Genomic DNA, 11019 nt, shown 5'->3' on the forward strand with positions numbered 1-11019 from the left:
ACATTTCAAGGGAAATACTTTATGGTTTTGACTAGATATTCATATAAACATTTTAAAGAGTTGAGTAATAGAGCTAACATTTATCTGTAAGTTTTGAATTTATATTGTTTCATCTCATGTACAAAACCATTTTTTCCTACAAACAAACAAACAAACCAAAAGACTATATGGTTCTTGGACAAATGTTGTGAAAATCATTACACACTGGAGCCAAAGACAAAACACAGAAAAACACAAGACACCAAAACTATGTGCAAGGCAGTGTGAAAGGCAATGCAGGGATTGCAAATGGTCCACAGACACCAGCCTTCTACTTGCTGGGCCTGTAACCTTAGAAAGGTTTTTTCTCTTTCTGAGTCTTGTTTTCTCGTATAGAGCAAATAATCACACATAATTTAGTGGAGATATCAGGTTTAAAGAAATGAAAAAACAGCAGCATACAGAAGTTAAGGAAGTGCCCTGGAGACAAACATCTTGAACTTCTCTATCCTGAGCAGTGCTCCCTAGCCCTGTTATCCTGGGTTACTTAACCTTATCCTCCTGTTTATGTTTCTTCATCTATAAAGTGGGCAATGACCTTACTCATCTTTAAGGTTTCATTGAGGATTACATGAGTAGTCACATGAAAAGTCTTCCTGCAGTGCCTACCACATTGCTGATGTTCAGTAAATGTCAGCTGTGATGATATTGAGGATGATGAAGATAAAGATCCTGAGAAAGAACAAGAATAATGACTATCATGTGTAAAGTGGTCAGAAGGTTGAAAACATATGTAATTCTTCCCATAATCAATGATCCACATCCAAAATCCCTCCTTAAGATTGAAACTCAAATTTAAGCCTTAAAATGGCAGCCCACTTACCCCAAATTGTAAAGATATTCCTATAGAAGCCAGGCAATGTTTTCCAAGGATTATCAATGCCCTAAACCAGCTCATCTCAAACTTTTTATAAAATTATCAAGCTATTTTATTATTTTGTTGTGAAAGTGTTAGAAACCCAATGCTTTGGCTATAAAGTTCCATAAAAAATAATCAAAACACTCCAGGACCTAAAATATCACCAGGCACTTTTATAGAGTTTGATGATGAGTGAGAAAGATCCATCCAGAAAGACCCATGAAAAATCATTATTATATTACACTCAACTGCTTTCATGCACCATCTACAGATGCTCAGGGAGAAAGAAATGACAGCTCTATGTAACATGATTTAAGCATTCTGGAGACTGTTGGCTTTGCCATGAAACATCAATTTCTTGGCACTTTCACGTTACCTTTTCATGTGTCATATTTTTGGAGAAAAATAGCAAAATAGTTGGACAAAACAATAATATTTCTCATACAAATAGACCTTCTGCCTTCTCTGGTGTATTTATGTTTACATGCCTGGAAGAGCCAATAGTCATTACTACATGCAACCAATAATATTGAAACTGGGAATGTACTTGTTTCTTTGCAATAAATCACAGAAGAGAGCAGCTCTCCTAGTACTGAGACCTCAAGATGGTAAAATAAATAGATAGCTTGTCTTCTGTGAGAAAACAAAAAGTGTGTGTACTTGTGTGTGTATCTTAGTACCAAAAGATCTCTGTTTTTTCTTCTTTTTGCTTATTTCCATGCTTCCTTACATTTCTATCTTGATACACAGAAATACATATTAATAGGTTGGGAAAAGCAATAAAAACAAACACGACAAAGAGCAATTATTTTCAAATTTGCTTATGCATCAAAATTACGTGGAGTTTGTTTTAACACAGATTCCTGTTCCTGACCCCAACAATTTCCTATTCAACAGGCCCTAAGATAAAACCGATTGTATTTCTAATCAGTTCTCATCCAGGTGAAGCTGATGCTGCTAAATCAAGGACCACCATTTGAGAACCAGTGATGGAGAAGAATGGTGACCAGCCTTACATGGTATCACAGAACGAGTGTTCTGGCCTTAACACTTCTGTGTGACCCAAGGCACAATATTTAATCTCTCCAGATTAGTTTCTCAATGGTGAAATGAGGAGTTTGCACAAGATGAGTTTCGAGATTTTTCCCCCCACCAAAGAGTCATGAACGCTAAGCTTTCTCCATGCCCTGTAGCCCTGGACAGGCACCAGGCTGACTCAGGTGCTGCTCTTCCACCATGCACAGGGATTCTGCCTTTGATTTGGTCTCCATCAATGGTTTGCAAAGGTTATCAAAAGCAGCAAGGGCAGTTAAATAGATGGCATCCTATTTCTAAAATGTGTAATGCTTTACAACTTGTTAGCTCTTCCTCCCATGTGTAGTAGAGAGAATATACTATAAGATTTGGCTTCAAATGAACACCCTTCATAGTGTCTGTTTTAGGAGAATTGACACAATAACAAAAATTAAAATTTATATTTATCAATCACTATATGCCAGACACTATAAGGTCTTTATATACATTGTAACGTAGTCCTTATTGTAACCCCATAGGGCATTCAATATTATCATGCTCAATTTGGGCTGCCAAATAGAATAGCCTTTCAATCCACTCAAAGTCACACATGCAGCATAACTGAGATGCAAAATCAACCTAGTTTGATTTCAGATCTAGGGCCCCTGACAAGGTGAGAGTTTAAATTTTATTGCTTATAGATATAACATATATAATTGTATAATTGTAGTACAAACTGCAGTTGTACCATAACTGAGGGTGAAGATCTGGTTCCAACAACAGATCAGGTGAAAGGATGAGATGGGAAAAGCAAGAGGGTAGAAATCCACTGGGCAGAGCCAATGAGACTCATGCTGAAATCCAAGTAGATTCAAAACACAAAAGCTATCGAAGTAGGTCAAAATCAGATCCGAGGTAGCTAATGGGCTACTGGGAAGATGTAAGAATCAGCAATTATATGGGAGCTAGTCCAAGATGACTCCTGGAATGAGATCTGCTAGTGCTGAAGGAGGAATCTCATTTATCTAAAAAAGCCATCCTCTGTCCTAGAGCCTGACCCTGATTTATCACTTAGCCCACTCCTACACAGGAGAAAAAACAAACACTGGGCTAAGAAAGGTCAGTAATCCATGGATATCATCCTAATTCTTCATAAGGTACACATTCAAAAAAATGCTGAAGAAAATTGTCTTGATTATTAAATTACTCAACATCAAAATCATTTTAATTTTACCAGCAAATAAAATAGAATATTTTACATTTAGAAGACTCTGAGTGACTCATTGGAAATCTGCCCATCCTCAAAGCTCCCAACAAGTCACCAGCCAGATTCAACCCTCCTTTGCAAAGGCTTTCTCAGCAATAGTGGCCCATGATTTCCTATGTAAGAAGGGCCATTCTGGCTCACCAAGGAGGCCGAGAAATTCTTTAAACTTCATTTACTCACTCTTTTGCAGGACTCCATATTTATTTGGGGTGTATTGAAACGGATGTCTGTGGCAAGTACGGTGTTTTAATTTTTTAATGTTCTGTTTGTTGAGGATCAAAATATGCCACCCCAACATAAGCCACTTTGGCATAAGGGTTATTTTGAACTGGAGGCAAATGAGATTCAACAGATGCATGTGCCTTCCTGGCACAACTCTTATCGGGGTAAAAGCAGAAGTACTATCAGTAATTTCACATTATAGATGAGGAAACTGATGAGCTTTTTTGCCAAGGCCAGTGTCTACAAGAGTATTTCCTAAATTTCCTTGGAAAACTTAGAGCAATGGTGTAATCATAGCTCACTACAACTTTGAATTGCTTGGTTCAAGCATGTTTCCTGCCTCAGCTTCTGAAGTAACTATGACAACCGGCACATAACCCCATGCCCAGCTATTTTTTCTAACTTTTGATAGAGATAGGGTCTCATTATGTTGTTCAGGCTGGTCTTAAGTTTTTGGGCTTAAGTGATCCTCCAGCCTCAGCCCCTCAAAGCATTAGAGTTACAGACATGAGCCATTATGCTCAGCCTTGAGTTATTTTTTGTATCTGGTGAGAGGCAGAGGTCCAGTTTCATTGTTATACATATAATTAGCTCGTTTTCTCATTCCTATTTACAGAATAGGATATCTTTTCCTCATTTATTTTTGTTGACTTTGTGAAAGATTGGTTGGTGGTAGTTGTATGGCTTTATTTCTGGGTTCTCTGGGCTGTTTCATTGTTGTGTCTTTATTTATTTATTTATTTTTATACCAGAATCGTTCTGCTGTTTTGGTTACCATTGCCTTGCAGTACAGTTTGAACTCAGGTAATGTGATGCCTCTGGTTGTATTCTTTTTGGTTAGGATTGCTTTGGGTATTCAGGGTCTTTTTTTCTTCTTGTGTATTTTAGAATAGTTGTTTCTAATTCTGTGAACAGCAATTTGGTAATCTGATAGGAATAGCTTGAATCTATAGATTTCTTTGGGTAATATGGATATTTTAATGATATTTATTCTTTCAACCCATGAGCACATAATGCTATTCTATTTCTTTGTATGTTCTCTGATTTCATTCAGCAGTGTTTTTTTTTAGTTTTTGTAGAGGCCTTTCACCTCCTTGTTTAGATGTAGTCTCAGTTTGTGTTTGTGTGTGTGCATGTGTGTGTGTGTGTGTGTGTATTGTAAATGGTATTTAATTATTGATTCGGTTTCCACGGAATGTGGTTGGTGCATATAAATGCTACTGGATTTTGTATCCTGAGGCTTCGCTTAAGTGACTTAGCTTATCTAGATGTATTTTGCAGAATCTTTAGGGTTTTCTAGGTATAGAATCACAATGTCAGTGAAGAGAGAATTTGACTTCCTATTTTCCTATTTTGATTATTTTATTTTCTTCCCCTGCCTGATTGCTCTGCTAGGGCTTCCAGTACTACATTGAATAGTGGACATCCTTATCTTGGTCTAATTTGTAGGGTAGAAAATTTCCAGGTTTGGCCCATTTGTTATGATGTTGGCTATGGGTTTGTCATAGATATGTCTTATTACTTTGAGAAATGTTCCTTCAATGCCTGCTTTGTTGAGGATTTTTATCACGACAGAATGTTAGAGTTTACTAATTTTTTTTATATGTGCATTGAAATGATCATATTTTTATTTTTGATTTTGTTTACATGGTGAATTAAATTTACTGATTTATGTATGTTAAACCCTCCTTGCATCCCAGGAATAAAACCCATTCAATTATTGTGAATTAACTTTTTTATGTGCTGCTGAATTTGGCTTGCTAGTATTTTGTTGAGGATTTTTGCATCTATATTCATCAGGAATATTTGCCTGATGTTTTCATTTTTGGTTGTGTCTGCCAGAATTTGGTATCAGAATGATACTAGCTTTGTAAGTTTAGTAAGAGAGCAGTCCCTTCTCTTCAATTTTCAGTAGTTTCAGCAGGATTTATATCACCTCTTCTTCATAGGTCTAGTAGAATCCTGCTGCGAATCCATCTGGTGCAGAGCTTTTGTTGGTTGGTAGGTTTTTTATTCCTGATTCTGCTGCGAATCCACCTGGTGCGGAGTTTCTGTTGGTTAGCAGGCTTTTTATTACTGATTCAATTTCATTACTTATTGGTCTGTTCAGGATTTCTGTGTCTTTCTGATTCAGTTTTGGAAAGTTGTGTGTTTTTAGGAATTAATCCGTTTCCTCCAGATTTTCTAGTCTTTGTGCATACGGATGTTCATAGTACTCTCTGAGGATGCTTCATATTTCAGTGGGGTTAGTTGTAATATCATCTTTGTTATTTCTGATGGCGCTTATTTGGATCATCTCTCTTCTTCATTAATTTAGCTAGCAGTCTATCAATCTTTTTTTTTTAAAAAAAGTGTTTTCAAAGAATCAACTATTTGTTGTTCCTTTGTATGGTTTTTGGGGTCTAAATGAAATTTAGATTCTGCTCTGATTTTAGTTATTTCTGTTCTCCTGCTAGCTTTGGGCTTACTTAGTTCTTAATTTTCTAGTTCTTTTAGGTGTGAGGGTAGGTTGTTAATTTGAGATCTTTCTATCCTTTTGATGTAAGTGACTAGTGCTATAAACTATCCTCTTAACACTGCTTTTGCTGCATTCTCAGAGGTTTTGGTATGTTATGTCTGTATTTTCATTGTCTCAAATAATTTTTTGTTTTCTGCCTTAATTTTATTGTTCACCCAAAAAGTCATTCATGAGCAAGTTTTTTAGTTTTCATGTATTTGTGTGGTTTTGAGAGTTCCTCTTGCTAAAGCCTTTTTGTTGTTCTTGTTAGTTCCACCGTAGCCTGAGAAGACAGTTGATATAATCTTTTTTGTTTAATTTATTGAGACTTGCTTTATGAGAAAGCATATGGTCAATTTTAGAGTATGTTCTGTGTGCAGATGAGAAGAATGTATATTCTTTGGTTATTAAGTGCAGTATTCTCTAGATATCTATTCGGTCCAATTAGTCAAGTGCCATATGGAAGTCCAGAATTTGTTACTTTTCTGTCTTTGAATTTCCCTAATGATGGCAGTTGGGTGCTGAAAGTCTCTACTACTATTGTTTGGCTATCAAAGTCTTTTAGGATGTCTGTAGATACTTGTTTTATAAATGTACACGCTCCAATGTTGGTTGTGTATCTATTTAGGACAATTAAATCTTCCTGTTGTACCAAACATTTTAACATTATGTAATGCCCTTCTTTTTTCTTTTTTACCGTTGTTGGTTTCAAGTGTATTATATTTGATAAAAGAATGGCAACCTCTGCTCTTTTTTGTTTCAAATGGGTGTGATAGGTATTTCTTCATTTCTTTACTTTGAGCCTATAGGTGTCATTACATGTGAGACAGGTCTCATGAAGACAGTACAAGAGTGGATCTTGTTTTCGTATCCAACTTGCCACTTGATATCTTTTTTTTTTTCTTTTAACTCATCTGTATTTGTTACAACTTTAAGCAGAATGTGACTCGAGCACTACATTTCCATCCACAAGACTGGCTCTGAGTTATTTTTGAACAGCTTATGTTATGCTTAGGTAGGCTAATAACTGCTCATCCAAACAATACTTTTCTTTGGAAAACAAGCCCTGTGGAGAGTTCCATCAAGTTTCTTCAGTTTAACCTATTTCTAGAGGACTAGTACATGCAGAATTGGCAACTACAGGGGATGAAAAGTTCAGAAAGTAGATCCTACAAGATATAACAAATACTTTTCTTCTAAACAACAAGGTATAGCTCGGGAACGCTTTGTTAACAAGATTTGGTCTACTAAGGAATCTGGCTTGACAGATAAACACTTTAGACCACAAAATTAACATGTTACATACATCTTACAACACACATTACCTCGATCTGTTAATCTAAGCCAATGTAAAACTAAAAAAGCATTACTAGTTCTGCTTTACTGCCTAAAGTATCACAGCATCACTTAGAAGTTGACAGAAATCTTTATCTTCCCCTTAAAGTAGTTACTGTCATGCCATACTGACATTTTTATGCTAACAAAAGTAAAGAAAAACATCCTTGAAAATATATTATTAGAGGAACTGTAGCGTATTGAACAGGTAAACCATCACTCAGCTAGAGCTTAGTCTACTTCTTCCATGCATGATGTATCATCATCTCCTTTGAGGGGTGGCATTTCTTCAGTTATAGCTGCACTGGTATCATCAGCAGTAGGGTCATCTTCATCAATACCTAGACCAAGTTTGATCATCCTGTAGATCCTGTCAGCATGTGTCTGGGGATCTTCCAGACTGAAGCCGGAAGACAGGAGCTCAGTTTCATAAAGCAAGATGACCAGATCCTTCACAGACTTGTCGTTCTTATCAGCCTTTGCCTTTTGCCTTAAGGTCTCAATAATGGAATGGTCAGGGTTTATCTCCAGGTGTTTCTGTGCTGCCATGTAACCCATTGTTGAGTTGTCTCTTAGGGCTTGAGCTTTCATGATTATCTCCGTGTTTGCTGTCCAGCCATATGTGCTTGTGACAATGTAGCATGGAGATGTTACCAATCAGTTTGACACAACCACCTTTTCAACTTTTTTCTCCAATGTCTTTCATTATTTTGCAGAGGTTCTCAAACTTTGTTTTTTTCTCTTCCTGTTTCTTTTTCTCTTCTTCATCCTCTGGAAGTTCCAAGCCCTCTTTGGTGACTGACACTAAAGTCTTCCCCTCAAATTCCTTCAGCTGTTGGACATAGTACTTATCAATGGGCTCAATCATATAGATCACTTCTAAGCCATGTTTTCGAGATGTTTGACAAAGTCTGGGTTAGCTACTTGGTCCTTGGTCTCACCTGTGATATAATAGATATGTTTCTGGTTTTCCTTCATTCTGGTGCAGTAGTCCTTGAGAGAAACCATCTCATCACCAGAGGCAGATGTGTAGTAACTCAACAGCTCTGAAAGCTTCTTCCGATTTTGAGAGTCTTCGTGTATTCCAAGCTTTATGTTCTTAGAGAACTGCTCATAGAACTTCTTGTAGTTCACTTTACCTTCTGCCAGTTCAGTGAAGAGTTCTAAGCATTTTTTAACAAAATTCTTCCTGATAACTTTCAAATTTTTGCTTTGCTGCAACATCTCATGGAAAATATTCAGAGGGAGATCCTCTGAGTCTACCACCCCTGTAATGAAATTCAGATATTCAGGGATTAGCTCCTCACAGTTAACCATGATGAAAACTCTGCATACATATGACTTGATGGTGTTCTTTTTCTTTCTGTTTTCAAAGGAGTCAAAAGGAACACGTAGTGGGACAAATAGAAGGGCTCTAAATTCCAGCTGTCCTTCAACTGAAAAATGCTTCACTGCCAAATGATCTTCCCAGTCATTTGCTCAAGCTCTTGTAGAATTCTCCATACTCCTCAATAGAAATATCATCAGGATTTCTAGTCCAGATGGGCTTTGTTTAGTTGAGTTCTTCTTGATCAATGTACTTTTCCTTAATCTTCTTCTTCTTCTTCTTCTTCTTCTTGTCACCATCCTTCTTTCCTTCTTCATCAGAACCAACATCTTCAATTTCAGGTTTGTCTTCAGACTCTTTCTCTTCTTTTTCTTTTTCTTCTTTTTTATCTTCCTTCAGCCTCATCATCGCTGACTTCTTTATCACGTTCTTTCTCCAAAAAAGAGTAATGAGATAGCCAATAAACTGAGAATGTTTCTTCACAATCTCCTTTATTATTCGTTCTCCAAGTACTCAGTTTGGTCTTCCTTCAGGTGTACGATAGCCTTTGTTCCACGACCCATAGGTTCACCTGTGTCTGTCCTCACTGTGAATGATCCCCCTGCTGAGGACTCCCAGACATACTGCTCATCATCGTTATGTTTGGTGATCACTGTTACTTTCTCAGCAACCAAATACGCAGAATAAAAACCAACACCAAACTGGCCAATCATAGAGATATCTGCACCAGCCTGCAAAGCTTCTGTGAATGCTTTGTTCCCAGACTTGGCAATAGTACCAAGGTTATTGATCAAGTCAGCCTTGGTCAATCCAATTCTAGTATCCACAATAGTGAGGGTTCGATCTTATTTGTTTGGTATAAGGTTAATATGCAGCTCTTTCCCAGAGTCCAATTTACCGGGATCCGTCAAGCTTTCATACCAGATTTTGTCCAATGCATCTGAGGAATTTGAAATGAGCTCTCTCAGAAAGATCTCTTTGTTCGAATAGAAAGTATTGATGATCAGTGACATCAACAGGGCAATTTCTGCCTGAAAGGTGAACGTCTCCACCTCCTCCTCCTCCATCGGTTGGTCTTGGGTCTGGGTTTCCTCAGGCATCTTGGCTAAGGGACTGCATGGGCTCCACAGTGCAGCAGCACCAGGACACTGAAGCAACTCGCCTCTTGATATCTTTTAAGTGAGTGGTTAGGCCGTTTATGTTTAGGGTTAATTTTTATACATGAGGTTTTCTTCCTGTCGTAGTGTTGTCTTAATTGTGTGATTGCTTTATAGTGTCCATGGCTATGTGCTTATGTATGCTTTTGTAACAAGTATCATCATTTTATTTCTATATTTAGAAAACTTCTAAGTATCTCTTGTAGGACCAGCCTTTGGTGATGAATTCCCTTAGCAATTGCTGGTCTGGGAAAGACATTTTTCTCCTTCACTTACTGATCTTAGTTTTTCAGAATATGAAATTCTTGGCTGGCATATTTTTTCCTTAAGAATGCTAAAAATGAACTCCCAATCTCTTCTGCATTATTACAGTTCTGCTTAGAAGCCCTCTGTTCATCTGATGTGTTTCTCTTTGTAAGTACTATGACCCTTTTCTTTAGCTTCCTTTAAAATGTTTTCTTTCATGTTGATATTGGATAGTCTGATAAATATATGTCTTGAGGTTGGTTGTCTTGTATAGTATCTTATAGGAGGTATCTAGGTTTTTTCCACCTACATGTTGATGTAGCCAGAATGATTGGGAAAATTTCTCTAAATTAGATCCTCAAATATGTCTTTCAAGTTGCTTACCTTGCTTTCTTTCTTTGGAATGCCAATAAGTCATAATTTGGTCACTTCACCTAATCCCGTATTTCTTGAAGGATTATTTATACAACTTTTTTTTTCTTTGTTTTTGTCTGATTGTGTTGATTTGAAGGAACAGTATTCAAACTCTAAATTTTTTTTCTTCTGCTTGTTCTAGGCTATTGTTATGACGTCAAATGATAGTTTGAAATTTTTATTTTATTTTATTTTATTTATTTTGAGATGGTGTCTCACTCTGTTGCCAGGCTGAAGTGTAGTGGTGCGATCTCAGCTCACTGCAACCTCCACCTACCAGATTCAAGCAATTCTCCTGCCTCAGCCTCCCAAGTAGCTGGAATTACAGGCACATGTCTTCAAGCCCAGCTAACTTGGTAGAGACAGAGCTCCACCATGTTGGCCAGGATAGTCTTGACCTTGTGATCCATCTGCCTTGGCTTCCAAAGTCCTGGGATTACAGGTGTGAGTCACAACACACAACCTGAATTTTTTTTAAAAAAGATTTGCACTTCTTTTTTGTTCCAAATGAAGTTTAAGGTGGTTTTTCACAAGTTCTGTGAAGAAGGTCAATGGTAGCTTGATGGGGATAGCACTGAATCTATAAATTACTTTAGGCAGTATGGCCATTTTTATGATACTGATACTTCCTAACCATGAGCA

At 37.2% G+C, this 11019-nt stretch overlaps 1 pseudogene across 1 annotated transcript; it reads right to left on the reverse strand.

Moving 5' to 3' along the window:
* Nucleotides 1-6789: 6789 nt before the first annotated feature.
* On the reverse strand, nucleotides 6790-9714 carry LOC116539861 (annotated as a pseudogene). The gene has a single exon (XR_004264220.1). The product of XR_004264220.1 is annotated as a heat shock protein HSP 90-alpha pseudogene (transcript).
* Nucleotides 9715-11019: the final 1305 nt, after the last annotated feature.

Source organism: Sapajus apella, unplaced genomic scaffold, assembly GCF_009761245.1.
Source record: "Sapajus apella isolate SASKATOON/1434 unplaced genomic scaffold, GSC_monkey_1.0 scaffold134, whole genome shotgun sequence".
NCBI lineage: Eukaryota > Metazoa > Chordata > Mammalia > Primates > Cebidae > Sapajus > Sapajus apella.